General features: G+C 44.3%; 1 pseudogene across 1 annotated transcript; it reads left to right on the forward strand.

The window, feature by feature from the left end:
• The first annotated feature begins 816 nt into the window (after window positions 1-816).
• Window positions 817-22,182, forward strand: LOC309404186 (protein ELYS-like; annotated as a pseudogene). The gene is made up of 15 exons: window positions 817-1,301; window positions 2,119-2,372; window positions 3,706-3,885; window positions 6,878-7,085; window positions 8,354-8,470; window positions 9,456-9,540; window positions 13,137-13,287; window positions 14,611-14,743; window positions 14,831-15,012; window positions 15,455-15,516; window positions 16,453-16,581; window positions 18,845-18,993; window positions 19,171-19,221; window positions 20,375-20,570; window positions 21,727-22,182. The product of its transcript is annotated as a protein ELYS-like (transcript).
• The last annotated feature ends 3,095 nt before the right edge of the window (window positions 22,183-25,277 follow it).

Consider the following 25,277-nt stretch of genomic DNA (forward strand, 5'->3'; position numbering starts at 1 on the left):
CCCCAGTGCTGTAAGGAAAATAGGTTACTAGTGCACGCTGGAAGAAACAATCCTAAAACTGTAGTTGCAGGAGAACACGTGTGCTGCAGTTAATGCAGCAAGGCTTTGTGTGCACATTTAGGTGGCTGGCTGTAGTGCTTCGTAGTACAGAGTAAGGGTTCTGTTTGACGCCTGAGTTGCTCAGCGTGTGTAACAGCCGGGAACAGTGAACGACGCGTACTGCCTGCCTTTTGAGACTTCATGAAGAAAGCAGTGCTGTTTGAGCAAGATAATTAAACTGTCTTGTCTTCCGGGGGCTTTTTCAGTAACGCACAGAACTTGCAAAACATGGATACTTCAAGCCGTTTGTATTCGCACGTCTATGGAGTATCTCTTATTTGGCCTCCTATGTAATCGTGTCAAACGCTTCAGCTTTTAAGTTTTCCCCCCAAAAAAATAAAGGAAATTTTTGTTAATTCCTGCCGAGAAGTGAGAGAAGGACAGGCAATAGGAAGGAAGGGACTGGAATAAGCAATACAAGGATTCAAGCCCAGGGAAAAAATCAGTGCCTCGAAGTGCTGCGTTATGTTTACGTTGTCAGAGTACGGAAAACTACTTTCTAACTGATGAGCTCTGAAAGTCTGTATTGCTCGTAATGTGAAAATATCAACAGTACATTTTCTGGAAGAATTTGAGAGTGAAGGTAGTTAAGAACTTAGTATTCCTTAATGTTCAGAATAAACATGCAAAAGTGAACAAGACATAAATGATGCATGAAATCTACTAGAAGACAACTGACAATAAATGATATGGTATAAAACCAAGGGAAAGGACAAATGGAAACTTATACCTGTTACTGAGAAGCTTTTTAAGATACGATTTTTCTCAGGCCCCGTCTTACTAGCCTATGTGAGTAGACTTGAACTCGGTGTACTGTGTTTTTTCCTGTTACTTACCTTGTCAGTACCTCTGTGACGCCTTTTGCTGGTGATCTCACAGGCATCGGGAAAGCAACGGGTTCTCCTTTTGCTCTGCTGTGGGATCAAAAGCTGTCCTGAGTGCCATTTTTTTAAGGAAAAGAGCTACAGGCGATGTGTAGGAGATTTTTCAGAGCGTACTGATGAAACTTCTGTCAATCTCGGAAATATTTATGGCTGACATGAGTCTGGTTTTGCATTTTTGCCTTTATTTCCAGTGAAGAATGGGAGACCTAACGGCTCAGGTAACGAGCAGTCTGCTGCAGTTTCCCGAGGGGACTATCCAGGCCCTTGCGGAAGACGGAATAACCCCAGGTTCTGTGCTGTGCGGGAAGTTTTCTGGAGGTGAGCATTTTCCTTTAGTTTTTAGGTATAAAGTTGTCACTGCCTGGAGGTTACCTGACGCGTAGGGTCACGGTATCAGCTGTGTCAGGTTGGTGCTGTTAAGACGCATCAGGTTTTGGGAGAACAAAAAGGATGTTTTAACGATTAAAAATGCTAATAGTAAAACACTAGCATTAGGTGTTCAATTAACAAAAGCAAATAGTTAAACTTTGACATTACAACAGCTTGCACCGGTCTTGTGCCATTAAAATAATTCACTTAGTTACTATGCTCAGTCAGTGGGCCCTCCTCCATTTTTCATGAAACAAAAGGCAGTTTTCAAAAAAGTAATAGTGTTGCTTTGGGCCGTATTTATTTGTACCAGCTCAAGCTCTAGGACCATCCTAACGTCACATGCAGAAATAGTTCTTCTGCAGTGTTGCAGAGGCAACCCCCCCATTTTTCTTTCTCATTTGTTGCATCTGAAGTATGCTCCAAGAGTTGTATTCCCGTATGTATTCAGGTGATTTCTAGCAAAAACAAGCCAAACATGGTATAAAGACTGTAGATAAATATATTGTAATCTTTATCACAAATGATCAGAATTCTTCAGTGCAGGAATGGCAAGTACAAATGCAAAATAAGAAGGTTGTTAATTCTAAGGTGCGTTGCCTGAGGATTTCAGTAGGTGACTTTAAATAATTGACCCGAGTGAGGTAAGTCAGTCTTCCTCTGTTAGGTACTTTTCTTGAAGGAAAGGGGCAGTGACCGTGACTTTTGAGTTGTTTTCAACCTTCTCTTGGAGATGGGCCGTAGTCAGCTTGCTTTTCTCTTACAGGGAGAAAGCGCCTAGCATGGCTGGCATGTGGTCCTCAACTTGACGTCGTGAACTCTGTGACAGGAGAGCGGCTCTCGGCATATCGTTTTGGCGGCGTGAATGAACAGCCTCCCACTGTTTGTGTGGTAAAGGAGTTTTCCTGGCAGAAGAGAACTGGACTACTGGTTGGATTGGAAGAAGCCGAGGGAAGCGTTCTCTGCCTGTACGACTTTGGAATATCAAAAGTGGTTAAAGCAGTTGCTCTTCCAGGAAGGGTGCGTACTTTTTAGTCGGAGAAACGAAGCTTTTAGGTGGTTAGGTGCTGCATAGTCCTGTTGCAGGGAAAGCTGTGGAGCGTCTCTTTGTAGGAGGAATTTTTTCTATATTGCCTTAAGACGCTGTCACTTCCGAGTACCCCGTCAAGACAGCCTTGATGTAAAATCCTGGACTTAACGGTACCATTATCGTTTGAGTTTACTGATAGTAAAGCAAGTTTTCTGGTTTTATTGTAGAGCACAGAGCTACCTAACTCTCCGCTTGCACAAAAAGGCATTGAAAAATACCTTTTTTTGGCCAGAGAGAAGAACAAAAAACCCCACCCCACTCTTCAAACTGTCTGTAACATATGTTTCCTACATGCTTGATTTCTGTCAGAAACACTGTCTTCAAAATATACCAACATACTTTTGTTGTATAGCTGTAGTGCAGGCGTCTTCATGTGCTCGTAGCTTGTACCTCTGCTACAGCAGTCAGTATTGCCCTGGGATGTGTTGCAGTGCTGAAAGGTCTGTCTTGACCTCCTAATGAAGTTGCATGCAGACCGCGTCGCATGTTAAAGAGCAGCGTGCACTTCTTCCTGAGCTGGAGTAAGTTTTTTGTCTAACAAGCTGCTGTTCTTCCTGCTGTTATTTTAGGCTGGCTTTTTAAATCTTTGTTAGCGTTCATAAAAGTGCTGGTGTGCATTTAAAATTTTTTTTTTACTTTATCTGGTCGTTATTTTTCTTCTCAGTGAGGACCAGTGTAAATGTGACGAAGCTACTATCTGCCTTCAGCACTTTCTGAAAATGTCTCATTCCCATGGAAATGGTATGTTTGCCATGCAAGTTGCCCACCGCCTTGTCTGACTGAGAGCCATGGCTTATCCTAATGCCTGTTTGGCAAAGGCGGCACCGGCTGTATGGCAGTGCTGATGGGCTGTGGGCAGTGGGAGAACTAGATTTAGTTTTCTTTTTCTTACTTAAGTCTCTTAAATATGATAAAGTTTCTTGCATAGAACTGATTTTCTGTGCTTTCTTAGAGTTAATTATTTCTACGGAGGAGGTGGAAATTGGTAAGCTCTAGGAATAGAATTCCCAACTTTAAGGTGAAGTTAATTCAGTTAGGTAACTGTAGGAACTCTAGTAAGTGGAAGGCAGGAACAGGTTTTTGTAGAGGGCCTTCTGTTCCCCCCTCCCACCTTGATGTAATTGGAAACAAGGCTTTGCTTCCGAGTCTGACGATCCTGTATTTATTGTCTTGTTTCTGATGTGCTAATTCTGGCTTCACTTCTGAATGATTTCTCTTCAGCTTGTCAAACAGCTTGAATAGCAACTTGTAGTTTTCCTGTAGGTAACTGCTGTAGAACCCATAACTAATGACGGAGGACCCAGCGTGAGCACTGGGCACCTACATCGGAGTCTGCGATGGCTCTTTGGAGTGGCAGCATGGCTACAGATGCTGGTCATCTACTTCTGGTTGACCTTTGCTTGGATGATTTGTCTTGCCGTCAGAATGAAGCAGAAGCATCGGGTAAGCTTGCAGGTGTTAAACTTGATTTTGAAAGGAAGGAAAGGTGTGTCTTTTAAATAAACAATACGCGTCCCACTTTGAAGATACTAGTGCGCAGACATTTACGACTGCTGATTGCAGATGGTGGTTTGACACCGTATAGTCCTGAACCGATGAAGAATGGGAGTGGCTTAATATTCCTCCCAGTGCTCTAAATGCCTCCCTCCCACCCCGACCCCTATGTCGCTATGATTCTTGCCAGTGAGGTGTAGGAATTGTAGCATCTGAGTCGGTGCAGCTGCCTGATAGGGAGTTGTGTCAGAGGTGCCCTATTTCTCCGGAATGTTCTTGTGCTTCTGCAAATTGACTTGGGGCAAAATTGGGGCTCGTTTTTTATAATAAATCTGATGTATGAAAAATCACACATTTGGATGAATGAAATCTCTGATTTGTGTACTCCGATTGCATACGCTGTTTCGGCTACTACAGCAGCGGCTTCAGGAGTAGATGTCTCTTCAGATAGATAGCTTCATCATGAGGCCCAGACTCCTCTGATTTACAGAGCGCAAGAAGAATTTGTCTATGAAGGTCACACTTTTACCAGGTTTTGAAATACGAGTGAGAATACCCGTCGCGTCAGAGAGTTCTTAATGTTCTTTGAACACATCCAGCATGGAAATAGTAAGAGAACTGTTGCATAAACGGGTGTTTTGCCTGGGACGGTAGAAGTAGATTATACCTGTTGTCACGTCAGTGTTTAAAATGGCATACCGCATTCATTTATCACAGAATCACAGAATCACAGAATCACTAGGTTGGAAAGGACCTTTAAGATCATCAAGTCCAACCATTAATCCAGCACCACCATGTCCCCTAAACCATGTCCTGAAGCGCCACATCCACACGTTTTTTGAACACTTCCAGAGATGGCGACTCCACCACCTCCCTGGGCAGCCTGTTCCAATACCTGACCACCCTCTCAGTGAAGAAATTTTTCCTAATATCCAATCTAAACCTCCCCTGGCGCAACTTGAGGCCATTTCCTCTTGTCCTATCACTAGTTACTTGGGAGAAGAGACCAACACCCTCGTCGCCACAACCCCCTTTCAGGTAGTTGTAGAGAGCGATAAGGTCTCCCCTCAGCCTCCTCTTCTCCAGACTAAACAACCCCAGTTCCCTCAGCCGCTCCTCATAAGACTTGTGCTCCAGATCCCTCACCAGCTTCGTTGCCCTTCTCTGGACACGCTCCAGCACCTCAACATCCTTCTTGTAGTGAGGGTCCCAAAACTGAACACAGTATTCAAGGTGCGGCCTCACCAGTGCCGAGTACAGGGGCACAATCACTTCCCTACTCCTGCTGGCCACACTATTCCTGATACAGGCCAGGACGCTGTTGGCCTTCTTGGCCACCTGGGCACACTGCTGGCTCATGTTCAGCCGGCTGTCAACCAGCACCCCCAGGTCCCTTTCCGCCGGGCTGCTCTCCAGCCACTCCTCCCCAAGCCTGTAGCGTTGCATGGGGTTGTTGTGGCCAAAGTGCAGGACCCTGCACTTGGCCTTCTTAAACCTCATACAGTTTGCCTCTGCCCATCGATCCAGCCTGTCCAGATCCCTCTGCAGAGCCCTCCTACCCTCCAGCAGATCAACACTCCCACTCAACTTGGTGTCATCTGCAAACTTACTGAGGGAGCACTCGATCCCCTCATCCAGATCATCAATAAAGATATTGAATAAGACCGGCCCCAGAACCGAGCCCTGGGGAACACCGCTTGTGACCGGCCGCCAGCTGGATTTAACGCCGTTCACCACAACTCTCTGGGCTCGGCCATCCAGCCAGTTCCTCACCCAGCGAAGAGTAAACCCGTCTAAGCCACGAGCCGCCAGTTTCTCCAGGAGAATGCTGTGGGAGATGCTGTCAAAGGCTTTACTAAAGTCCAGGTAGACAACGTCCACAGCCTTTCCCTCATCCACTAGGCGGGTCACCTGGTCATAGAAGGAGATCAGGTTGGTCAAGCAGGACCTGCCTTTCATGAACCCATGCTGGCTGGGCCTGATCCTTTGGTTGTCCTGCAGGTGCCCTGTGAGCACTCTCGAGACCAACCGCTCCATGATCTTCCCCGGTACGGAGGTCAGGCTGACAGGCCTGTAGTTCCCAGGATCCTCCTTCTGGCCCTTCTTGTAGATGGGCATCACATTGGCAAGCCTCCAGTCTTCTGGGACCTCCCCTGTTAACCAGGACTGGTGATAAATGATGGAGAGTGGCTTGGCAAGCTCCTCCGCCAGCTCTCTCAGTACTCTCGGGTGGATCTCATCAGGCCCCATAGACTTGTGGGTGTCCAGGTGGCTTAGCATGTCCTTGACTGCTTCCTCCTGGATTATGAGGAGTACATTGTGCTCTCCATCCCCATCTTCCAGCTCAGGGGGCTGAATACCCTGCGGATACCTGGACTGGCTATTAAAGACTGAGGCAAAGAAGGCATTAAGTACCTCAGCCATGTCCTCGTCCTTGGAGACAATGTTCCCCGCCATATCCAGTAGGGGATGGAGATTCTCCTTGCCTCTCTTTTTGTTGTTAATATATTTGTAAAAACATTTTTTATTATCCTTTATGACTGTGGCCAGACTGAGCTCTAGCTGGGCTTTTGCCTTTCTAATTTTGTCCCTGCTTGACCTAACGAGATCCTTGTACTCTTTGTGAGTTGCCTGCCCCTTCTTCCAGAGGTGATAAACTCTCCTCTTTTCCCTGAGTCCCAGCAAAATCTCCCTGTTCAGCCAAGCCGGTCGCCTTCCCTGCCAGCTCTTCTTACGGCACATGGGGACCGCCTGCTCCTGCGCCTTTAAGATTTCCTTCTTGAAGACTGTCCAGCCTTCCTGGACCCCTTTGTCCTTCAGGACTGTCTCCCAAGGGACTCTCTCAACCAGTGACCTGAACAGGCCAAAGTCTGCCCTCCGGAAGTCCATGGTAGCAGTTTTGCTGACAAAAAAGTTTTATGGTGTGGTTATGTGTGTGTAGATCCAGAAGTCATTACTAGAATTCTTGCTGAAGTTCCACAAGGAAGAGAAACTGTGACCAGAGAAGGAAGACATCTCTGTTTCCAATTACAAAATCCTTCAGGAGCAGCAATATCAACCCTTTGCTACATAAGCAGAAGCAATCAGCTCATTGTGGGTTTTTCAGATGGCTACCTGTCACTATGGAGTATGAAAACGTTGCAGCGGGAGTAAGTAGGCCTGTACCCTTGACCATGCCAGGACGGGGAGGGGTCTCAATTTTCTTGCTGAAGGAAGTATGTTAATTGAGGAGAGAGACCTTTTTCAGGGACTGGAATTTTGATTATAACCTTGGAATGTTTGGAAATCCTCTTCTGAGACAACTGCTGAGTCCTACATGGATTAAGTGGACCGCCTTCTCCCCCATGGTCTAGCATTGTTTTCCTTCTTGTGCCTGTGGATTGAGGAATCGTGGAAAGCATGCTCCTTTGGGGTGACGTCAAGCAGTTAGGGTGCGATAGAGCTGAGTTCTGTAAGACAGTGTGTCCTCTCGGTAGGATTCAGTGAAACCAGGAAATGTGTGTATTTTGATGAAAGAGATTTTAGAAATTATGTTGCAGCACCAGTTGCTGCCATTGGGGCATACATGGAAAGGCTTAAGTATGTTAAGAATGCGCTTTTGGTGATAATATTCTCTAAGTGTCCAGGATGAAACTAGTGAGACATGAAAAACCAGTAGCTGATCTGTGCCAGAAAGTAGATTCTTTCCTGCATTTCAGCCTTGACTGACATAGGGGATTGACCCCTTCCAAGGCAACGATGCATGTGAATGAAAGTTTGCTTGGAAGACTTGCAGATGAGGATAAGGGGCGCATAAATCTATAAGCAATACAAACGAGAAGTTTTTAACTCTGCCACAGAGCAATCGCACTTGAAATACTTGAGCAAATTCAGATAGGGATTCCCTTAAGCACATCTGCAGTGACTGACCAGAAACTATTGGATGCGTAAAAAGACGGTGGAGGAATAGTTAGGGGGGCAAGAATGGATTGTGAAGGTGCAGATACGGTTCAGAAGCCTGGAAGAGAAAATGGTTTACGTCGTCCAGGTGAAGAAGTGAGGAACTTCTTCTGCTTGGTGCCATTTTAGCTTTGTTCAGGAGCTATGCTTCTATTTAAGTTCAATATTGAAGTAGGGTACAAGAGCAGGACCAATCTTCTGCGTGGCAGCTGTATTAGTCATTTGTGTTCCTTGTTCTCAGGCAGAGTAGGATGTTAGCCCAGGTTATTGCATTTGATGGACAGTAGTTTCCTCACCTCCTGACTGTTGCATAAAACGTAGTGGCTTCCTTGACTCACTTGTCTGAGCCGGAAGTATGACCTTTTGTGCTTTGAGGATAAGCATGTACGGTGCTCTTTTCTCAGAAGATGCTTCTGCCCTTCTGCAAACAGTTTGTGCCAGTGGGCTGACCTTTCTTCTTTTTTCTTGAACCCTGTAGGCACCACTCTCAGCTTGAAGGAGGAAGGATTCCTGTCTATGCTGTCACTTTTCAAGAGCCTGAGAACGATCCTCGCAAGTGTTGCTACTTGTGGGCTGTTCAGTCTACACAAGAAAAGTGAATTGAAACTTACTGGAAGCCACTGACTTTTTTTTTAAAATATATTTGTTGACATACAGTTGCTACATGTATATTTGTTTTGTTTATTTAGCTGTGTGGGAGGTTCTCTGAGGTACGGAAGTTGTTACGCTTAGAACGCAAATTTGACAGGATTTAATGGACGTGAAGAGGGACCTAGTAGTTCCTACCTCCTGAAAAGAAGGCAAAGCAGCAGCAGCTATATTTTTGTGCTTGCATTCTTAAATGATTTCCTTTGTTTCTTGATGACTGCTTCATGGCTTGTTTGATATTCGCACCACGGTATTAAATTACTGTTAAAAGTAGTTGAGGCTGCAGATCTAGCCCAGTAAACGTGCCGATGTAACAGCCTGCTGCCCCTAAAGGAGGGAGGTGACAGTATTGCCGATTCCCTTGCGGCAACTCTAGCAGTCTTTGGAGCCTTCATAAGCCGGTTCAGCTCAGCTGGCAGATAACTATCACTGGTCAGCAGAAAAGTCACCGGTTGCCTGCTGGGCTAATGAATCAAATCAGTATGTGGAAGGATGCAGTATATGCAAGAGAGGGACTGGAACTTTGGTGGGAAGGGACGGGGAGAAAGAGCTCTCTCTTCCAGCACCGGGAAGCTATTTAACCAGCTCAGGTGTTCATGGAGTGGCATTCTGCTTCAGTTTGACTTTAAAGCAGTTTTGATCGAGAGCTCTTCACTGTGAAGAACTATCTCCAACATTATTTAGTCCATGCAACATGCTAAAGCCTCCAAATTGTATGGTTAGCATTTACCCCTCAAGGTGTGCTAGTGTCAGAACATCCTCCTTTATGTTTTAGCGGCTAAATGTGACCAGTCGTGATGTTTTGGGAAGTGGTGTTTTTCTTTTCAGCAAGAGCACACTCTTAAGAATACTTCAGTCTAGATCTAATAAAATGATAATGAGGACTACAAAGCAGCTTTGTCATCAAATTTCCTCATTTTTACCTTTTTCAGTGAAGGTGATGTTGTGAGTTTACATCTGTTGCAGTTAGAATTTGGTGACAGAAAACGTCTGGCATCAGGACAAGTCATGTATGAGTTTAATGTGCTTGTATGGGAAAAGATGAAAACAGTTATTTTCTCTAAGTGCGTATCAGTTAAGTTGTCAGGGCTAATATTTACCATCAAAATTCCGAGACTTCTGAAAAAAGAAGTGCTTTGCTGAGTCTTCTTGGGCATGGCCTGTGGCCATACTTTTTGAAAACAAGCCATACAATTGTATACTGCAGTGTCGTGTGTTCCAGCTAGATTCGTCTGTAAAGGGCTCGTATAAATTCAATTCCTGAAGAAGCAGCAGCTTTTACCCATAAAATTATTCTTGACTGAAACACCAAATTAATGGCACGTAGGAAGAGAAGACAGGGCTTTGAGTAGCTTTGCTTAACCAAACTGCAGGCTTGAATAAGCTTCTGTCTGTCTCCCTTTCTTAAAATACGCTCCCCCCCCCCGCCTCTTTCCCCGCCCCGTCTCCTTTTCTGATCTTTGTTTTTATATTGTTGTTTTTCTTTTGAGCTCTGCAGGCTGGACTTGGAATGAAATGTAGTTACAGCGTCTCTTTAAGTGTTGATCCTGAAGCTTAGTAGCTGTAAAGGTAACCCTTTCTACTTTTTGGCTGGGTCACCTATGCAGTCTACTCTTAAAGCCAGCAAAATATGTACATACAGTAAAGAGTGGTATGACTTGGTCAGAAGAGCATACATAAATTTTTAGAACTGGCTTCAAAGGTGTTGCGTTCAAAATATAGATGAGGTATCATGTTTATTTCTGATATCTAACAGATGTAAGCCGCATCTGTATAACGTATAGTTGTCTTCAGTAGCATGCTTGGAAGTCTTCCAAAACCTTTTTGAGGGGAAAGTAATCTCACTTCAGAGCAAGTTTTTCCTCCTATTTTGATACTTTCTCATGCATGTCCTCAATGGGTGTGGAATGAAATAGGGGTGGTTCGTTTCTAAACAGTCGTGGTACGTGTTCTTATTGTGACTGTGCGTTTTGATTTTCTGCATGAGCTTGAGTTTGGACCTTTTTGGTTTTCCTTCTATACAGGAAAGCTGCTTCCTCTTGTAAGGAAGCAACGTCCAACTTGTAAGCGTTGCTTTTGACTAGGTAAAGGTTGGGTGTTTGGAAAAGGTGGTATTTCTTTAAAATGCATTCTCTCTCACGGTGACAAAGTAGAAATCTCTTCAAGTGATTCAGCATGATCTAGATATGGATGTCTTCTCTTTATCTTTGCTTATGCGCAGTGTTTTTTTATGACATAACAATACCGTGCTGTAGAGGAGGAGAGCACCCTGATGGGTTTTTTTAGCTGTAAGTGGGCTTTCTCTGTGGTTCTCTGCTGCATCTCTTGTAGTGCTCTAAGCACTTTGGCAGGTTGATAGGAGAAGGTTTCTTTGATCTTTCTGCAGTTTCACTTTTGAACTCCGCCTTGTTTTATCCTCTTTTAAAAGTTATTTTTGGCTACAGTCTTAGCAGCGGCCCAGACAAATCCTGGTACTGTGTGCTTCTTTGGGAAAAAAAGCGGTTGTCTATATCCATTCCTCTCGTGGCTACTTTGCTCTGTCTCAACCCTTCAATCTTAAAATGTTTGACTTTCAAGTCTTTGGCTGTTCTTTGTCTTGGCCGTCTTATTTTCCCGAACAAAAGGTGTGACGCGTGTCAGTCTTTACCTCAGAGGGTTGAAACGTTTCATCAGCCTTTAAAAATGCATCTACTAGAAACTCCAGTTGACACTGTTGAAAAAAAGCACACAAAGGGATTAAATAGTGTTACTGTGTTTGTGGCCTGAGAAAGCTGTGGTGTACTTAATGTAAGACTTTTAAGCCAGTGCAGACCATGCAACCAGCCACACGTTCACAGGCTTGTGAGAGATGTCAGGCACCAGTCTCTGGGTTTGAGGCAGTTTACTGCCCTGCTGTTTCCGCTTCCCTGTGATGAGTGTCATGGAAGACTGAAAGAGGAACCAGTCGTACAAGGTAAGTGGAAGAGAGAATGAAACAGCTGGACCCTCTGGGGAGAAGAAACAGGTTCTTCAGCTAGCTTCCAGATGAGCCACTTACACATACCAAGACGGGACAACACCTACAGCCAAAAAAAGCACCAAAGCCCAGCAAAACCAACTCCCAACCTGCCAAAACCTCCCGAAGATGCACTAGAGCAGAATCTGTGCTCTACAGCGGGCACTTTTAGTCTCAGAATACTTCCTTGTAGTCACAGAGTGGTCAGTACTACATGACTGTCTGCCTACATGGCTGGCCGAGTCAAGTTTCTTGTCCGACCTCAGTGGCAGCAAAGGTAAGAGTTGTTCCCACTTGCCAGGCCAAGTTTGAGTGCATCTCATCTGAAAAGTGTCTTCATATTTTACTGGTCGATAAAGACAGTGCTTAATATCTTCCATACAATGGAGTTCCTTCCCTTAGATTTGCTTGCCCCAGGGTGGAGAATGTAAATACGCTGCTGTGCTTCAGAATTATTTTTCTTCTCAGTAATGAAAGAGTTAATTTTGGTTTTTAAATTATTTTTGGTTTAGACTGCCTTGATATTTATTTCCTGGAACTATGAAGAGAAAGCTTGCCTTTTCTCAGATTCGGCGAATTAGATGTAGCGCATGAGATCATCTGGGAATGTGTTGTTTCATGCCAGTTCATTTGAGAGCTCTGAAAGCTTAGGGAACTTGGGTAGAATGTGGTCTGATCAGTTTGGGGGTTGTTTTATGTTAGGTGGTGCGTGGGGTTTTTGGTTTTGGTTTTTTTTGTTTGGTGTTTTGTTGTTGTGGTTTGTTTTGGGTGTTTTTTTAGTTGTAGAGCTGCCATTTGTGCACAATACACACATTCATGTGTTGTGCGGTAGACCGGTTGAACAAATGCTGTATTTGCAAAGAGAGCATTTCAGTTAGTGCTTACTTGGGAGATGGTGGTAGCAGAGGTTCAACACAATCCTGCCGGGGTCTCTGTGTATCTCAAAGTAGTTTGCTTACTCTGCACCCCATGTCCTCTCTGTTTTCCCCTTTTGCTCTTGGCTGTGCTTGGTGCAGGAACTGAGGGATATTTCACCCGTTAGTCTCTGACAAGCTTCGAGGAGGAGCTGGTAAGAGCTGACGTGGTTTGAAAGAAGATTGTGAACCAGTAAGAAGGCCTCATAGTTGCGACAGAGGGGTGCATGTTCACTCCAGTGCTCTGCCTATAGAGAAGAGCTCTCAACAGAGCTTTAGCTGCTGTAATGCCACGACTTTTCTAGCTCCATCGGTTCTGTAATCAAGACATGGAGCAAAGAGCTTTGCGTGCATATCTGTTGTATTATTTCAGGTATCGCTTTGTAAATACACGTTTAGGTTTGTAAAGAAGCCTTGATGCCGCATAGAATTCTGCAAAACATCTTCCGATCTGAATAACGTTAGGGAAATGCTACATTTTGGAGCTGTGCAAAGCCTTCAGAGCCAAACTTACCCATTACGATTTGACATTTAATTCTCTTGCATGTCAGTTGTACCTGCTATTTACCGTAATAAAGAACTCAAGGGAAATACACAGTATAATATGCATATTATGTCAGAGAGAGACATTCGTTCATATTTAGGTATACTGTATGTTTTAATCTCAAAATGACCTTTTTCCTCCTCTTTTATTCTTTCCCCAGGGTTTGGAATTCTGTGACGAAAGGTACAGCTTAGATCTCATGGGTGGAGTCTTTCCCTCGAGAAGGCAGACGAGCAATATTAAATTACTCAGCTGCCAGACTGTAGAAAAATTTCACAAATGCGTTGACAGAGAGGATAGCGTTAATGAAGGTTTGTTCTGATGTCCGTGTTTGGTTATTCTACAATAAATGGTTTTGGAATCTAAGCAATGAATGCTGTTCTGTACCCACAGGCTGAAGGTCTTAAATGTCTGCATAGACTAGCTTGTTGGGCTTATTTAAAAAGAAAAACTGTGTGCTTAAGTGATGTGGGACTTCTTTCAGGGGAAAAATAGGTTTTATTTTGTGCTTGCTGAAATGCTATAGTGATATATGGTGGGGTCATGTGTATAATGCTGGTCAGTCCCTTTTTTCCTCCAGCTGTCATCTTTGAACAACAAGATCATTCCCTCCATTGCTTAGGAATGTTACCTGATCTTTTTTTTTTCTGTTCAAACCTGTATCTGCATCTGCATCCAGTTGTCAGCCAGTCACAAATGCTGCTCCCCAGGGCTCGGTTTTGAGGCCCATCTTGTTTCATATCTTTATTGTTGACCTGGAGAAGGGGATCGAGCACACCCTCAGTAAGTTTGCAGAAGACACCAAGCTGGGCAGGAGTGTTGATCTGCTTGAGGGTAGGAAGGCTGTACAGAGGGATCTGGACAGGCTGGACGAATAGGCCGAGGTCAATTGTTCAACAAGGCCAAGTGCCAGGGTACTTTGGTCACAACACCCCCATGCAACGCTACAGGCTTGGGGAAGAGCGGCTGCAAAGCTGCCTGGTGGAAAAGGACCTGGGGTTGTTGTTCGACAGCCAGCTGAACATGAGCCGGCAGCATGCCCAGGTGGCCAAGATGGCCAGCAGCATCGTGGCCTGTCTCAGAAATAGTGTGGCCAGCAGGAGCAGGGAAGTGATCACCCCCCTGTACTCGGCAGTGGTGAGGCTGCACCTCGAATACTGTGTTCAGTTTTCTTTACTTCAATATATGCTGGAAAGGGGCTAGTCTTAAAACTTGCAGTTGACTCAAATCTGGAAATTAATAATGCCAGCTGATTGATACGAGTGTACACGATAAATAGTTGTATGCTTTCTGAAAGTAGCAATGTACGTGTCCCTAGCATATTTTTTTCCCTAAACTATTTGTCTAGCTAAACGTCTTGATCAACTGTTAATGTCTGGAATACTTAATTAGCTAATAATTGTGTGTTTGCTTTGGCTTAGAACTGATACCATTTGAACAAGAAAAAGAGGCAGTATGACTGAAACCTATCACAGAGGTGTTTGCTATTCCAGACATTTTTTTGATTATTCTTAGTAAGTGTTGTGTTTCATGAGGGATAGAACAGAATGAAGCCAAAACAGAAAGTGGTGTTTTGAAAATATCAGAGAGATCATCTTTTCTACACATAAGAAACAATGTCTTGTCTTTTACAGTAATATCTCCCGAGACCAGTGTGTCAGTCTTCACTTGGCAAGTGAATACATGTGGTCAGGGAAAACCATCTGCTTATTTGGCTGTATTTGACATTAATCGCTGGTATCATGCTCAAATGCCAGATTCACTAAGGTAGGTTTTTCTTACATTGTTTTCAATACCCCTCCAAAAACTTCATTTGAATGCCGGCCTTTAGCTTATGCACTTGTTTTCTTTAAGGCCAGAAGAATTCCTTCATGACTGCCCCTACTTTGGATTGTGGTCACTGGACACTGTGATAAGCATGACTTCTCCAAACCTCCTTTTGGATATTCTGGTACATGAGCGGAGTCTAAGTCGGGGAGCTCGTCCTTCTTATCCACCACCTGAGCAGTTTTTTCATCCAAGGAACTATAATTTTGGTAGGTATTTCACTGCTTTTGGTTGTGAAATTGGTTCTCCTGTTCATTGTTTGTCAGTCAAAAACCAAACCAAAACAACACAACCTCCCCCCAAACCCAACTCTGATTACATTGTACTAACAAGTTATTTAATATTGTGGAACGTCTCTGACAGTCTGCTGAGTTTTGGGTTTTGGTGCTCTTGTCATGTAGCCTGTGAAGTGGTGGCGGTCATAAAACGAAATGACTTTGAACGGAAGCTCAAAGCACAGCGCCTCAATAGCACTAGAGATAAAATTTCTGCACGCAGTAATTGTTTTTTAAAACAGGTTTGTAAGTGATCTGATGAAGAAAATGGGTCCTCAGTTATGTCTTTCCAGACACTGCTATTTAAAACTTGTAATCTGGTCATAACCTGGCTGTGAGAGTATGGGAGGTTGTCAAACGTTCCTTGTTTTTGCAGATGTTACGTACTTGCTGACCTGCGGAGTTGTTCATGTGACTTGCACCGGCTTCCAGAAGGAGGTGATCTTTTACTGTGTCTTTACCGAGAATGTCAAGAGACGTACCTTGTCTAAGTTTTCTATTGCGCGGCTTTGAGTGTCAGAGACCATTTTATGCTTGTGCTGCCCACCCACGCGCATAATTGCAGTTGTGTCCTGCCAGTTTTATGCAAAGGGTAATGTTTTAGGTGCACTCTTGGGGCTGTAAAACTACCGTTGTCTCCTGTTGAAGCACGGTCAGGGATTGAATGTCTAGAAAGGAATAGAACGCTGCTCCCGGAGCAAGAACAAAGATGTTGTGGAAGTCGGGGAAAGCTGTTACTTCTTTACTACCCCTCAGTGGAACTGCCTGCATAGTCCTGAGTTAGGGTTTTGATCCCCGGTTAACTTGAAAAAGGTGGACAGAATGGAGGAAGTGGAAAATTATTTAACTGTTGGAGAAGAAATGAAATGTTTTTTTCTCCCAAGCTTTGCCGAGGTATAAGTTCGGAGCCACTGCGCAGATTGTGACAAAGAACTTTGCATTAAGTTTGAGCTCACTAAATATTTCCAACATGCATCAGCTTCTGCACAAACAAGCATAGAAAGGACCTTCCAAAGTGTGATTTGAAGTTGTGTGTTAGTTTTAGCTTACATAGAACGTATTTTGTGTCAGCGTTCATGGAAACAGGAAGGCCTGTATATTGACAGAGAAGCTAAACAATGCTTAACTAAGCATTGCAAGGGCTGATAGTTTGTCGTACAGGATTTTTTTAAAGAATCTGTAACGGTTTGTCTGCCAGCTTTAAGTCTCTACATAGTAACACTTACTCAGATTGCAAACCTAAAGCATATTACTGATGCAAGCTTTCTGACAGTTTACCTGAACATTTCTTTTATTGCTCTTAGTGGTTACCCAGAACCTCGGTGACTGAATAATAGTGCTGTCTTAATCTGTAATGCTCGATTGATGTTTCAGACCTTGAAGTTTTTAAAGAAACAGGGTCCTGCAATAGGAGAAGCCATTCATGAGAGCTACAAGAGGTGTCTTGTAGCTGGCTTGCTGTCTCCGAGACTAGTTGATGTTGAGCCATCCAGTTTGAGTCAGGTGAGTGCACATCAGGGAATCAAGGGGGAAATACGTCCATCTTGAGCCTGACTGGCAACAGCCCCAGCAGATCTGTCTTTAGAGACCCGTCTATTAATCCTGCGCCACAGATAGGCACAAGGAAGTGTGCAGTCCGTGCTGGTCATGCGCAGCAGAAAGTGTCTTTCCCTCAGAACGACCTTGATCCCCATCACTTTCTCAAGCGTTAGGTCCAGTGCAGTAGCTGACGAGGGGGGTGTCTCACTCGGATGCGAGCTATTGCAAACATCAGCTTGCTGCACTAAACAGGATCATTTGCTTCCAAGGAAGTGGGCTGTGGTAAACAACTCCTGTTGTCAGCTCTACGTGACAGTTTCATCACTGCTTGCCCTCATTTCCCCTTCGTCAGCAGGCTTTTCTGCAGCCTCTCGAAGCAGATCTTCACCTCGGTAGTCTTTGCCTTGTGCTACAGTAGTCCCACTTTTCTCCTCTTAGATGGCCCTCTTGTTGCTGCAACACCTTAATCACCTTTGTCTTATGACACCCATGACCTTCTGTCTGCTTTCTCCCCCCATAGTGACTTCACCCCCCTCTGTCATAGGCTTCCCATCTGCAGTGCACCTACCTTTCTCTCTGAAGAGTTTCATGAGAGATGGAGCCTATGTGGTGCACAGCCCATCTTCCCCCAGGCAGGAACTAAGCTGAAGGATCAGCTAGCTAGTCATTGCCCAGTGGAGCAACTAGTAGGAAGGGGAAAGCAATCTTCCTGCTGGCCTCATCTTCCTGTCTCCTGGATTCTTCACCAGATTTGTGGAAGTGTGGTAGGGCAGAGAACACTTCTGCACAGGGTGGTAGCTAAAATAAATTTCTTGGCAAGCTGGCCTAGCATGTAGACTGTTTCCTTTGCAAGCCTGATGTAGACTCTTACATTCAAATGAGATATTCTGATCATGACTCCAGTTTGGAAATAACTTGGTAAATCAAGAACGTTTTTAATACCCTTTGCTACCTCTCAATCATTCAGAGACCTGTGATGCATTTGAGCAGGGATTTCTTTTGCATGTTAGTAAGACAAATTTCAGAATTGTGGTCAGGAAGCTTGGTTAGGAGTTTTGTTGGCCACCGTAAGCAGTATTTGGTGTGTTTCCCTTGTCTGAAACCCGTTTTCAGAAAAAGGTGGGAATACCCCATATGTATTCTAATGTGTAGAAATTGCTTTGGGTGTAATGAATATGCCTAGAAAGGAAGGATACTTTTGAATGTGTTTAAAAGCAAACAAACAAACAACGAACCTAAAAGAAAAAAGTAAAATTTTATGAAGGATCATTTCACCGGAGAGAAGTATCAGAACACCAGCTGAATTAAGCTGCTACTTCGTGTCGCGTGTCTGTGCATTATCCTTGTAAAGGATTACCACTACATGATAATACGGTATTTGAACAGCCTAAAATTTAAACCCATTAGAATTTAAATGCTTCACGTCTTTTCTGTCATTTTAGGAAATTGTACCTTAGCATTTTGGGTGTCAGAACGGGTTCCTGTCGTCATAGTCCAGAAAGCTGCTTGACCTTAGTTCCGCTGTTTCCCTGCAAACGTCATTGCGTAGTTATACTTGTTCTGTCCCCTTCGTGCATTCCTGATGGCAAACTCAACTGCACAAAATGGGCAACGAGTATTAGCAGAGGATGTTCCCGAAGCCAGTTAGTTGGAACTCAGTAAATTGAGACTGTAATCCGAGGCATGGAAACAAAGATTAGAATTAGCCTCCGTAAGTTGAAATTTCGGAGGAAAAGTGAGAGTGTTCCTCAGAACAACAAGCAGCCCAGCCTGCAGCTAGAATTAAGCAAAGAATGTGGAATTAGTTGCATGTGTCCTAATTGGGTTTGTGGTGTCTGAATGAAGATACAGTTAGACACGGACATTTAGTGTTGGTGCTTCATATATATTGAGGGACAACAAGGGAGAGCCTGCTGTTTTGTCAGCCATTTGAGAATTGCAGGTGACAGCAAGTGTATCAGAACAAGGTTCTGGAGAGTGCCAGAGCTGTTTTACCTTGAAGTTGTGGGTTCTGTTATTCCTCTAGTCTTCCTTCCACTTTGTCAAAACTACCAGGTGAAGCTGGCGTGTGCTGATGGGCAGAACTTGCTGCTGGTGTGTGCAGTGGGTGTATTTTCCTCGACCTGTAGAGGAAATTTATTCATTAATTCGAAAGAGCACAGATAGTTCTGAGCGATGAACTTCTTGCAATCAGTTAACTTTTTGCTTTATGCTTTTCATGGATCAGAATGATCGTGATGCTCGCTTGAGAGAGCGAGCGGTTGCCAGAAATTCCACGGTAGACCAATATGGCAAGATCCTGCCTAGAGTTCAAAGGAAGCTGGCTGTGGAGAGAGCCAAGCCTTACCGTTTGCCCTTCATTGGTCTTAAGTCAAGGTACTTTTTAGGGGGTGAAATATAGCGGACAACTAACCATGGCTTTGATTACACAAGGCTGATGTTTTTTCCCTCTTGCTTTACAGTTGCAAGACCAACATCATTGTCAACAGTAACAAAACAAGCTCACGCAGGAAATGTGCATTCTTTCATCCGTAATGTATTTTCAAAAAATAGGTACTTTTGGGTGGGATTTAAGCAGCCAACCAGTTTCTCGCACTATGCTAGGTAAGCAGCCTTTTCACAAAGTTTAGTCTTGAGCTACGTGTTGGGAGAGAGAGGGAAAAATCCTTTTGAATGATGCTAGTGTTTCAGAGGGAAGGTGCGCCTGAACAAAGATTTGTTTGGCTGTTTTGTGCATACGATATATAACATTGAAGAAACAACGCAGCATAAGTAATAGTTGGAGAGAGTTTTTCTGCTACGATGATCTTGTAAACACATATATTTGCATATTTATGATGGCAAATGTGTTTACAGAATTTAAGATAGCTGAAAGTAAAGCTATGATTCCCGTCCAAGCTATTGGTGTACGGATTTTGATAGACTTGATCGCGTGACCAAATAGTACTCTTTTACCTCCTCCTGCCCAGTTTCTGCCTCGTTTCTGCCTTTTTTACCCAAAATCCAGGCAGAATTGTAAAGAGCAGAAAAGAAGCTAGCAGCGGTCTGATGATTTTCCTCTAGGTGGTACGGTCAACTAAATTTGAGTTCTGATACGTACGGGCTTCAGGGGATTGAAAGTCACTTACATTTTCCTTTTAAATCTAGTCCTAGAGCTACAGAACCACCAGCCGTAACACATCCTCTCCCTGACGCAGAGTTGCGCGATGCATTTGTTGGGACACTATTTACAAAACGTTCACAAAACTGTTCCAGGTATAGTAGATCTACAGAACGACTATTTCAAAAAGGTGTGGTTTCTCACATATATGTATGTGTGTGTGTGTGAGAGAGTGTGTCTTTACTCTCAGTGTTTGCAAAGTGTTCTGTTTGCATTTAGTTTTGTATCTGTTAAAGAAAAGGCCAACTCAGGGACACAACTAAGCGGAGAATCTGAAGTGGTCCCAGCATTGAAATGTGGATGATTTTTCTTCTGGCATGAGATGCACATCACTTGTGCAGCTTAAAACTGGACTAGTCTTGCCTCAGAGGCAGTGACTTGGGAAATGAAGTATGAAATGTAAAGGAATCATCAAAGAAAGAGAAAATGGCTGTAACTTGTTCATGGGCCTCATGCATCACCCGAAGTGTGAGGGCTCACCCGTACTTCTTGTTTATTGTATGTTTTTGCTATGTTTCATCTCCAATTTCTTGAACGCAGCATCATTTTTTGCATTTTTTTAATTATTTTCCTCTTTTAAATTGTGGATCTTAACAGACCGCTGGATTTGGTGGTTCATCCTGTTCCTACATGCTCTGCAGCACAGGGTGGTAGCTCTCAGTCACCGTGCAGAGCCCCTGCTTTGTTCATGGCCTCCAGCCCACTGAAATCAAATATCCACAGTTCCATCTCACAGAAGGATTTTTCAGGGGCATCAGAGCGGAAGTTACTGGAGACTCCTCCTGTGGTTAAGGTCAGTATTTTAAAGAACCTGTATTGAATATGCTCAAAAATGGTTATGTTAGACCTTCTGTAATGTCACGTGCCTGCAGGAACGTGTTCGTAAGAAATGCCAACGAGCTTGGCATTTTTTACCCGAGAGGTGTTAGGGGCTGTGATTGTTCCAACCTGCGAGTTCAGCTCCCCGCTAGACCTTTTGAAAGGCTGGTCTGGCAAGAAGGTAAGGACTATAGATTGAGCCAGTTGTTTGGGTTTGTTAAGCTTTGTGAATTAACCCTCTTCAAAAGCAACATGAGTCATGAGCTGCATTTACTTTCAATCTCTCTTTTCGCAAGGCTGCGTTTCCTTCAGCTATGGTAACAGTAGACGCCTGGTGAAGAGAGCTGTACTGTTGTCTGTTCTCCAGCCCTGAAGTGCGCAGTTTTGTTTCTTGCCTTGCATCAGGGGTAGCGTTTCTACAGCTGTCGAACGAAGTTGGTCCATCTGAACGTTGCCCCCTTCTACTCCTCCTTTTGTTCTGTCAGTTGGATTCCCTGGTTCGGCTCCTCATGCAACTGCCGATCAAAATCAGGGGCAATCAGGGGCATTTTTACGATACCTTTTTTATACCTGGTTTTTGTTTTTATTGGCTGCTATAAAGAGCTGCTCAACTGTAACAAGAGGCTCTCCCTCCGATACGAAGTTCTTACTAATAATGCAGCATGGCCAGATTAATTTACTTGCTCCATGCTACAGGCACAGTGAACGCTAGGATATTTTAGTAGTGCATCCAACTCGAAAAAGCAAGCATAACAAAAGAGAGCTCTTGGGTTATGCTTTTAGTTATGCAAAGCTCCCTCCTCTTGAAGGCACAGTAGTGAAGCCAGTGAACAGTGCTGAGAACAAGCCTCACAACAGCTTGTAAGCAAGCACTTACAAGACCCACTTCACCTTAATTCTCCAAGGACCTGGAAACTCAGTAAGCAGTCAAAAGTGTGATTAGTTTTTCCCCTCAGCTTTAAAAGATAGTGCTAGAATGAGAATTAATTTTGTAGTGCCTTGCTTAAGGTGATGCTTGTAAAACTTACAAACACTGGTACATATTTTTCTTTTGTGTGTGTCTTGCTTTGAGAAAAAGCATATGCATGTTATTGGTTGTGAACTTTTTTTTTTTTTCTTTTTTTAAAAAGTTACCAGAAGATGCTAAAGCGCTGTCTGGAGACTCATCTGAGCATCATCATGGAGTGGTGGAGGATGCTTGGTCTGAAAGTAGAGAGAAACCAACGCTGTTTACTCCGAGCAATCCTGAGGGTGCTGGTGCTGAAGCGGAAGATTCTTCAGAGAGCAGACCTGGAGATGGTTTGAAGAAAACGGATGTCAGCCAAGAAAATAGTAAGTTCTCTGCCAGGTCAGACCAAACTACTTTGGAGTGTCATGATGCAAAGTCACCTGGCGATTTTGAAGATGATGTCATCTTCATAGCTGCTACACCAGCTCATTCTTCCACTGAAGAAACTGCTGATTTTCCAGAATCGAAGAAGGAAGAAGACAGTCAAATGGTCGAAGATAAACCTTTCCAGATGGAACAACCCGATTCATCAGAACTAAGAAAAGAAGCTGGTGTGTTTCACCCTAAGATAACCTAAGATCCTGAATTTTTCAAATGGCCTTCAAAGAATAACCTGATAAAGGAACTTGGCCATTGCTGGGCTACGGTACAAACAGTTCTGTACACTTTGAGTACTCTGGAGGCATTAGAAGGCAGTCTGTATAGCCCTTGTTTGGCCTGAGCTGGCAAACTTATGCCAGTCCTGCCTACTGTCTGCAAAGGTAATTGCTGGATCTGGAGGAAGCAGGCGGCAGAAACAAGGCAGAAGAGGAGGATGTTTCTAAAAGGGAACCTGTTGAGATGAGAACAGGTTAGCAAGCAGTCGGGCTTCAACACCACCGGTCAATCATTAGAGAGCAGAACCAGAAGAGACCTTAGATGCATTCTTGTGGGAGAGGGGAAATGGAGTCAAGCAAGGAAAGAGCATTGCAGGAATGCGATAAATATCCAAAGAGGAATAAAAAACCTTAGTACCCACTTTTAAGAAGGAGGCATGTTTTGTGATGTTTGGATGTATTAGGTCAGTAACATGTCAAGCTTAGTTTGTAAACAGAGTGTCCCTGGTCATTTTGTCTCCTTGCCTGAAACTACGCATCGGATTTCTTGTTTTACTGGGAAGAAGAATTCAGACCTCCTGTGCTTTTGAAGCCTTGGCAGCATTATTCTGTCAGATCACTCTCCTAGCTGAAATGCATAAAGGCTCACTTTAAAATCATATGAGTGTTTTAAAGGACATGATGATAAGTGCAACAGGGAAGTCATTCATCTGCTTGTTTTTGTAGGATTTGTGGAAGAATCAAGTGCTGAATGTCTTCCCCTTCCTGAGGATGGTAAATTGGTGTTTAAAGCTACTGAGGCTGCTACTTTTGGGACTGCAAGCGAAGGGTAGGTTTCTAAAATTGATAAATCTTTGGGCTCACACAACATGTAGCTACTGGCTTTCCTGTGTTGGAAGCTATGATTTTGACGAGGTATTGGTCCTCTCCTGTGTTCTTAAATGTAACGGCTTTTCTAGTCCTTTCTGTCTGTGAACAGAACTGGCTTGGCATGAATAGAAGTGAGCTTGACTAGCTGCCAGTTTAGGCCTTTTTTCTCCGGTCATTGCAGGCCCCAAAGTGTGCTGATGAAGACTTCCTTCACCAGCCTATGTAAGCCTTTCTACAGTTTGAGGGTTACTAAGCAGATGCTGTGAACATACGCCTTGCTTGTGTCTGAAAATTGTGTAGCTACAAATTACACCTGAGGTTCCTGTAACTTTAGTGGCTTTGAACACTTCCTGGCAGTATTTCATACACTGAATTTTTATTTTCTGCGTGTGCTCAATTAGCATCTCCCTGTTTCTGGTAGGGAAGCAGTTTTCTCGCCAGACACTTTAAAAGCTGGAACGGCTTAGTGCTAAAGAGAGAATGTAGGCAACAAAGTAAGCCTCAATTTCAAGTGGTAACATACCCTGGTACAAACTTGTTCAGTTTGTTCTAAACCTGCAGTAGAGCAGTTGCACTCTTCCTACAGAAGACAAGTAAGACCTTATTGTTTAGCACAGCTCTGTTGTTACGTTACTCTCTAGCGTTAGATAGCTGGGAAGAGCATTAAGTACTTGATTCAGTGAATTCACAGAATGAGTCACAAACTGAATGTAGGTACGTTGGTAAAGGAACTTGTAATTTTTCTTAATTTCTTCTGTTCTGAAACCTGAAGATTTTACAGTGCTAAGGTAATTTGCACAGCTCTTCAAGGTTTGGTTTGAAGCTTCATGATGAATTTCTCTCTCTCTCTCTCTCTCTCTCTGTGTTCATGAAGTGAAACAAAGCACCAGGGGTCCAAGATGTCCTGCTCATCAGAAGAAAAAGCCAGGAAGCGGGCACAAAATCTCTTGGCAGACACAGAATCTGCCTCTACTCAGGAAGACATACGTTCAGGTGCGAAAGTGGAAATCCTTGATCCTCCTAGGCGAAGAACAAGAAGAGTTCCACATGCGAAACCAGAAAAAATGGATACGCATGAGCAAACACCTGCCCAACCAAAGGAGGAATCAACCACACCCAGGAGCACAACCAGGACAGGGCGTCGGGGCAGAAAGAGACGATCGGTATTGGAGGAGAGCACAGGGGAGGAGGCCTTCCCCCGAGGACCTGGGGACACTCCTGTGCTGCTTAAAAAGAGAAACCCATCTGCGCGTGATAAAATACTAAGAACCTTAATGGATCGTATTGCAAGAACCTGCCCGGTGTGCAACTGAGGCCTCAGATACCTGAGTAGTTTAATCCCCTGTCAGAACTTCCTCTCACGGAAGACTACTCTCGGGGTTGTCAGCGCAATAAATTTGTTTGCTGCGATTTCATCCGTTCTCATATAGTTTATCAGAAGTAGCTTAGTTGTTGATTTCTGGTGGGGGCAAAACAAGCTCCAGGCAGAAGCCAATCCATAGTTCCTCATGAGTAGTTAGGCAATGCTTGTAACCTGTTAGTCTAGGCCAATCGCAACATACTATGAAGTAATAGAATTTCAAGTAGTAGGAGAGCATTTGTTTCTCCCTCCCTGACCCCGCATGAGGGAACGCTGCAGTGGGGCAGCTGCAAAGATGTGGCCCCAGAGGGACAGGTGGGCCCGAACCCTGCTGTCCTCGCTGTGTGTGCCCTTGGCCAGGCGGCGGGGTGCTGGGTGACCGTGGTGCTGCTGCTGACGCGTGGCCGAACCATCTCGGCGCAGCCGTGCTGGGGGAGGCGACTGCTCGCGGCTCTGCTCTGGAAAGCGGGCCTTGCTCCTATCAGCGCCCCCCCAGCTTTTCCCCTGGTCGTCTCTGTACCAGAGCCACAGTTTTTGGTGAACTCTGCTGTCTGAGCAATTGACGTGGTAATTTTTCCTGCTGTTGATGCCGTATTTTAAGAGCTTTTTCTTGATGAAGCAATCACTAAATGTTCCGTCATAAATCTGGAGGACTGGGCAAAAATCCTCAGGGTCTGAAAGAGACGGATTGAAGGAAGGAACGTGAGTAAATCTAAGGCTAACCACGTTAGGCGAAGGGCTCCGGAGTGGAGGATTGTGCCGGGGGACCCTTCCTGAAGCGGCCAAACCGCGAAGGCGGCAGCACAGGGAGAGAGAGAAGGTGCCCCAGCCCCGCCCCAGGCCGGC

The sequence above is a fragment of the Phaethon aethereus genome, assembly GCF_964289735.1.
Source record: "Phaethon aethereus genome assembly, chromosome: 3".
NCBI classification, from domain to species: domain Eukaryota; kingdom Metazoa; phylum Chordata; class Aves; order Phaethontiformes; family Phaethontidae; genus Phaethon; species Phaethon aethereus.